Raw genomic sequence first — 7,361 nt, forward strand, 5'->3', positions numbered from 1 at the left:
TTTTCTACTGCGTCATTTTTAAGGTAAAACGTGTTTGGGCGTAACAAGTTGGTATCAGAGCCCTGGTTTGAGATAATCAAGTAACAGGAGGTAAATACTTGAACTCAAACCGGTGCTTTCGTGACCAAGAACCCGTGCAATCCAAGACTCGATCGAGGCCTAAAGGCAAAAGCGAATGTAAGTATGTATTAGATTATGTATTTGAAGGAAACTAATAGTATGTTTTGTGAAGGGAAAGCGCAATTGTTGGAAGAGATGATCCGTGAATGCGGTCTAGGACCGGTATCGAGGCAAGTAATGAAACGAATTAACCCCAGGTACGTAAACCTAGCGTATGGGCGTATGACATGGTATGGTTAAGCCAGTGAAAGAAAAATTTTGAACAAATTATGATAACAACGTGGTAAATAAGTTTTGAAAATGTTACACGAGCCGAAACTAAATTCTTCGGACATAAGGTGGCGATTACGCGAAGACACGAAACTAGTACGTGGAATGTGTACCTGGCCAGTACACAAGAAATGTATGACGTTCGTGAGACTGTGATAATTATCACAGGTATGTCCAATAGAGTTTGGTAGCAGCTAGGCGTGTGGGTGAAATGGGTAGTAGGACTCTCGGGGGATTAAGAGTACTTTGTAGGAATGAAAGATGTGAATGCAATGCTTAAATCCGCGAGACGGATTCAAGGACTGAAATATGCGAATGCAATGCTTGAATCCGCGAGACGGATTCAAGAAATGAAAGATACGAATGATGCAAATCCCTTGCGGATTTGGTTATGATAGCGAATGCTATAATAAGCTATGCAAGTCGACCGGTTCAAGTTGAACGAGTCGAGTAAGGATAAGGTACCATCCGTTTAGAATGGGTGATCGTGAATGCAATAACGAATGTATAAAGTTCAATCCGTTATACGGATAGAACGAAAGATTTATGTTGAAAGCAATTAACCCGATGTGACCGGGTCGTAAGCGGTATGCTTGAATCTCATTATGAGAGTATATGCCATTACCCCTTTAATTGGGTAATCGAATGTGTAAAGGAAATGAAAGTATATGAGCAAATGGAACTAAAATGTTAAGTATTGTAAGCGAAATAAGTATTATGACTAACTTTTAAAACGGGAAGGCAAGTGTTTGCGAGGAAACACTGGAACAGTGAAGCGAAGAGATCGTAAGCATGTCTGAATTGAAAAGGAGTACAAACATGTACTTCGATACGTATGTATATATAAATAATAAGAATGATATATTAATAAATGGCCATGTATTGACCCGTTATGAATAGATCTAACCCACTAATGTCTTAAGAAGGAATTGAGAAAGTATTGATAGATAAATGAGGTGATGTGATAAACCACATGTCTGAATGAGATCGAATGAAATGTGTAAATCCCAAATTAGCGAGGTTAGTAACTGGTTTAACTTGTGGATGTTAAATAGAAAGTTACGTATTGATTAATACTTCTATGCGAACTAGTGGTATTGAACTTGAATGCTCGTAACTGTGGAAATTCTGACAAAATATAAGAGACGGAAAATATTGTCAAGAAATGCTAACTTTGATGCTAGGCTTGTTGGCCATGTTCATTTGAACAAAACATTGTAGAAAAGATACGCATGGCATAAATAACGATAGTAACCATGGAAATAATGCTTAGTCTCCATGGTAAGTACGGATAAGTAGGTTTGAGAAGGGTGATTTTGGTAGTAATAGAAGTCCTTGAATGATTATGGTATGTGTATAATAGTATATCGACCCCTTTTAAAGAGCTTAAAGGTAATCAGAAGTAATGATAGTAATGAAATGTTGAGGATGGCTCATAGTGAAGAAAATGAAAGATAGCATATGAGGTATGAGTGGTATAAATAAATCGATTTACTTCGATTAGCAAATATATGAAGGTAATATGCTTATATAGGAAGTTAGAAACAAGCCTCAGACTTAGGTTTGTATGATTAATAATTGAATACAATTCGAATAAAATTCGATAAATGAAACGCTAGTGATGATATGTGCTAAGTGCTGGTATTATAAAGTAAGAGGCACTAATAAGAGCTCTGGAGCAGAATCTAACATAAGTATTGTGAACGAATAACTTGAAAGGGTTAAGAGTAGATTTGGTTTGGTTTGGTTTGAATGAGAAAGGTTTCGGGGATGAAACCTCATTTAAGGAGGGTGGACTTGTAACGCCCCAAAACTCGAGTCTAAATATTTTATTTTGACATTTTATTAGGTTGGCATGAGTAAGTAGGATTTATTGTTCAAGTGGGTTATTTCACTAACAACCAAGTTATCTAACTTGGTTTGATAGTGTTGGCTATAGATTGAGAGTGGAAAAATAGTGGGTCAACTATGTTTAATTTACAATCATAAGGGACTAATGTGGGTTAAAAGGAAAGTTGGGATATTATAAGAAAATATCAACACCCACAAACACACATTCGTGTGTGTTCTACGTCGATCAGAAGCTCCCAAAGGAGCCAAACCCTAGCTCAAGCTTATTTGCTCAAATTGAAAGGGGAATTCAACCCAAATCTAATGCATGTACCCGAATTCTTAGTCATCTAGCCCTAAAGATCACTTGGTAAGTTGTAATTTTTGATTTGGTGATTTTGATATGAAGTGGGTTTTGATCAACCCGCGAATTTGTATAAAATTGAGCATGAGAATGTATTAATATCATGATATAAAGCATAGATTACACGTGGTTTAGGTTAATTATATGATTAGAGATGAAAACCCACTTGTGGTAGTGAAGATGATGTTATGGATAATCATGTATGCTTAATTGTTGTGTAAAGTTTATGTATAATATTGTATGTAATGAGTAATTGTTAGTTAATTTGGGTATATTATTAGAATTATATGATTCAAGTGGAATTCGATGATGTTGATATGAACTAGTAAGAATATGCAATGAATGCTTGTACATAATGTTTTGTTAGTAGTACACCCGCCAAGTGTTCGATGAAATGCCTAAGAGAGCAAAATTGTAAATTATATGAAAGTTGTGGGTAAGTATGTATAGAAGGTGCTTATGGTGTAGCCGTTAGCAAAATAATAAGTTAAGTGTGCTTAAGGTGGAGTCCATATGAGAATTCGGATTTGAATGTATGGTTTGGTAAAATTATGCATTAAGAACTTGTACCTTATGCTTCAATGGTGTGATGCTCGCCATGCAATTGATGCGCTTGATTTATGGTGATTAAGAGTGAATGTGTACGAATGTGAAATGAATAGTTTTTTATAAGTGATAATGTTGGAGTTATGTCGTGTACGTATGTAAGATGATAATTTTGATTGAGTGAATGTTGAACAATGCGGTTGTCGAATGTAGAGTTATGAAAACATAAGTATGTGTATATTGTGTATGTGACTAGGTGATCATGTAGTTGTATGTGTTATACAACATTATGTATGAAATTAATATGATGTCATTAATATGGTCTATTATATCAACATAAATGCGTGTACGAAATTGGAAGTTATATGCTAGAAGGTTGACTTTCTGAAAGTCAACAGAGAATCCATAGCATGGTTAGGCATTTTGACACAAATATAAGAATCGAGAGATCATGGAATATGTGTTAGATCAATTATGTGTTATGTGTGATAACGAATTTAGATTTCAAGGATATTGAAACTATGTGGTTGACCAATCATGTCGTATGCGTGTTAGTGAAAGTCAATGTAGATAAGAGTTGGAAAATGTGTGTTAATATGAATGAGCATGAATACTAACATTATTATGGCATGACGGCATGAAAGAATAGGAACCACACTAGCATGGACCAAGCATGGAAGGCTAACGGGTCAAGATGAGGCAAGCAAGCGGGTATGAACACGGATGCACAAGGTAAGTGATTTCCGTAATCACTTCTTAGTTTGTTTAAGTAATATAATGTTTTAATTAATTAAACATGATGTTGAGATCAAATGTGTGATGAAGTCCTTCGTCGTAAATGATGGGAATAAAGTTGACCAAAACGCCCTTGATGGGTATATTGGGCAAACGATCTTAAAAGTAGTTTAGAAACAAGCTAATCGATTGGTGTAATGTTTTGGTCAAGTATGAAAGTGAGGAGTATAGGGTTTTGTATGTCGTAGACCTTTTATGCACGAATACCCATAACGTGTAACACCCCAGATATGGTACCTAAATGTGGGATCCTAAAGAATATGTAGTAATATGGTACCTAAATGTGGGATCCTAGAGAATATGTAGTAATATGGTACCTAAATGTGGAAAGAATATGTAGTAATATGGAACCTAAATGTGGGATTCTAAGTTAAGAATTTCCTTAATCCGGAGGTAGGATTTTAAGTTAATATGATAGAATGTGAATTTACAAGCATGTAGGAAGAAACGAGAGGTTAAACGGATAAACGGTTCAAAAGTTATGCGCGTTTTAGCGCGTACGAACGACAAAACAACATCAGTTTTGCCAGACGCCTTATTTAGCTGTTTACGGGTGTTTCTGGCTACGGGTAAAGGCAAGGCCCGTCGCCGACGCCTCTAGGGCCGTCGCCGACGGCCTCCCCAAGTCTCAAAAGCTGAAATCTTGTTATTTAAGTTGATTTATGTATCGTAGGCTTCGGTTTGTTACCCGTGGACTACGGCGGGTTTTCTAAACATGATTTGATCGATCCTTAGATGTTTATGGGCTATAAATCAAAGTCTAAGTCCCATGTAAATATTGTATGATTATGTAAAGATGTAGGAAAGGTATGTACGTATGTAGTTGTGTATGTATGTATGTATGTATGTGTAAAGACATATATGAGGGTATGCACGTAAGTAAAGTTGTAGGAAAGGCATGTGTGTATGTAGATGTGTATGTATGTTTGTATGTAAGTACGTATGCATGCATGAATTGATATGTTCGAATTTTTACGTTACTAATTATGCGTTTGAGGTCGGTATGTAATGCAGGAATGAGTACATCGGATTCTTATGAAATTTAAGCCCAACCCGGAATAAGAGGATGAGTTAGGATAGTTGGATGAACTAAAGCTAAATTGTCAAACGTTATTCAATCCTTAATTATATGAGTTTTAATGTTATATGATGTTTTCGTTGACTAATGGCTAAGATGTATGTGACGCCCACAGGTGATACACGGACTTCTTCTGCTACTTAGGAGGTGAAGCGGACGTAAATCGAGTCAAGAGCAAGGATTGCACGGATAGATCGACCATATAGTTGAAATATGTAACGTCTAGAAATGTGAAATTTTAGTATGAATGTTGTGAATTCTTTTATAGAACGTTTAACATTTTAGCTTTTGGAACCTTCTCGAAAGTAATGTCGTTAATAAGGAAGGAAATTTTTAAAGCTCTTTTCCGCTGCGTCATTTTTAAGGTAAAACGTGTTAGGGCGTAACAGTATTGAATCAAACATATCACCGAAGGTAATATGATGAAATGGTATTGGGAAAGAAGGATGCTTTGATTGTCATAAAGAGCAAACACATTACCGAGGGTAACATGAATGAGTAGGGTTACAAAGGTCGTTTAAAAATAAATTGGTAGGGTTAGGATGGACAAGTTTTTATAATGATTCACAAAGGCATGCTTTAGCCTATAAGTGGACACTCACCCTAAGAGTTCCCAGGTAAGAGTGACTGGTCCGAAAATACGGATTTGTACGAACACTCTAGCCTTAGACAGAAAACTCAGGGTACAGGCATCCATCCTTCCAGATTGCAAGTGTTCACATTATTAAAACCCAAGATTTCAATGAAAAACGTTTGAAGAAAACATTTAAGAAATCTTTTGATACAAATTGTTTGAGATAAAACATGTTTGCGAAATATTTTTGACAAAAACATTTGAGAAAACATTTTGAAAAGAAAAAAAATATTTTGATGAAAACATTTTGAGAAAAACATTTAAGAAAACAATTTGGAAAATATTTTAATGAAAATGCTTTGAGAAAACATTTTGGAGAATACCTCAAGGCATAAAACCTAAGGTTCAGGATAAATCATCTAAGGTTAGATGATTCGTATATCATAGAGCAGTTGTGGCACGAATAAGGATGAGGATTAGGAAAGAAGTCCTAAGTCTACTCATGTTTAGGTCCTAGGAAGGTTATAGACTAGGTTTAAGGCATGCTAATAACCTAATTCCCTATAACCAGTGCTCTGATACCAATCTATAACACCCCAATCGTGTAACACAACAACACGCGACGGAAATATCGGGGAGTCACGTTACAAATTGCTCACAACTACTGGTACTAAATTGTTTCAATATCATTAATCATCATTTTACAAACAAAGAATACATGTAATTGTTCTTTTTGTTTTAGAAGTCTAAGGCCCAAATGCAGTCCTATGCATTGCATGCTTGAACAGTCGAACATCCTGAAACATACGCGAAAACAGTCAGCATAAAAATGCCGGCGAATACATAGGTTTTATTAGCCAAATAAATGGCAAAAACATTTGGTATTATTATCTTAATTGTGAAAACTTGTGACAAAAATAGGTTTGTATATGGCATTATGATATTTACTAAGTCATTTTATGTTTTATATTGAAATCCCGATTTAAACCATCATAAAAACTTGTGAATGTGTTATTAGGAATCCAATCAAGGATTAATAATAACTGTTTTGAAATAAATCAAAACTTATATAAGTATTATATAAATCAAATCAATGAGTTATGATAATACTTCAGATATCTTTCTAAGAATCTAACACGTAAGAATATGGAAGATTCTACAAAGATTATGATAACCAACAATGAACAAATGTACACAAAATCCTAAAGTTATCCAGATAACGCTACAAGAATAATAAAATAAGAACACTTATATATAGGAAGTACCAGCAGCGTATCCACCATGTTCTTATTTTATTATACCCGTTTCGTTATTTAAATCACAACTACCACATAACACATAAACCAACCAACTTGTGAACACGCATTAAAGCACACAATGAATCCAATCAAGGACTCAAGTAACAGTACTTTAAACATCCTACAAGAATCAATCTATGAAGATAGATAGATGCTATAAGGATTTGGGTTTTATCACATTGTCTAACTTAACAAGCATTAAAGCACACTATGAATCCAATAAAGGATTCCAATATTGGTACTTTAAACATCCCATATAAGTCTAACTATGAAGATAGATAGATACTACAGGGATCCTAAGTTCTTATCATATTGAATTATTAAATTGAAACCAAACTAAATCCTAATGGTGATTGGGGATAACGCCACGGAAGGTAATACAATAAGCACACTTATATATAGGAAGTACCAACAGCGTATCCACCATGTGCTTATTGTATTATCTAGTTTCGTTATCTAAATCACCAACAAACTACACAAAAACCA

At 35.0% G+C, this 7,361-nt stretch overlaps 1 long non-coding RNA gene across 2 annotated transcripts; it reads left to right on the plus strand.

Moving 5' to 3' along the window:
• The first annotated feature begins 3,826 nt into the window (after nucleotides 1-3,826).
• LOC110927877 lies at nucleotides 3,827-5,345 on the plus strand. 2 transcript variants are annotated; one of them, XR_002585970.2, is made up of 2 exons: nucleotides 3,827-3,862; nucleotides 5,119-5,345. It is a non-coding gene; the product is annotated as an uncharacterized LOC110927877 (long non-coding RNA). The 2 variants fall into 2 exon arrangements; XR_004889386.1 differs by lacking the exon at nucleotides 3,827-3,862 and adding an exon at nucleotides 4,768-4,995.
• Nucleotides 5,346-7,361: the final 2,016 nt, after the last annotated feature.

This window comes from Helianthus annuus, chromosome 3 (assembly GCF_002127325.2).
Source record: "Helianthus annuus cultivar XRQ/B chromosome 3, HanXRQr2.0-SUNRISE, whole genome shotgun sequence".
Taxonomy (NCBI): domain Eukaryota; kingdom Viridiplantae; phylum Streptophyta; class Magnoliopsida; order Asterales; family Asteraceae; genus Helianthus; species Helianthus annuus.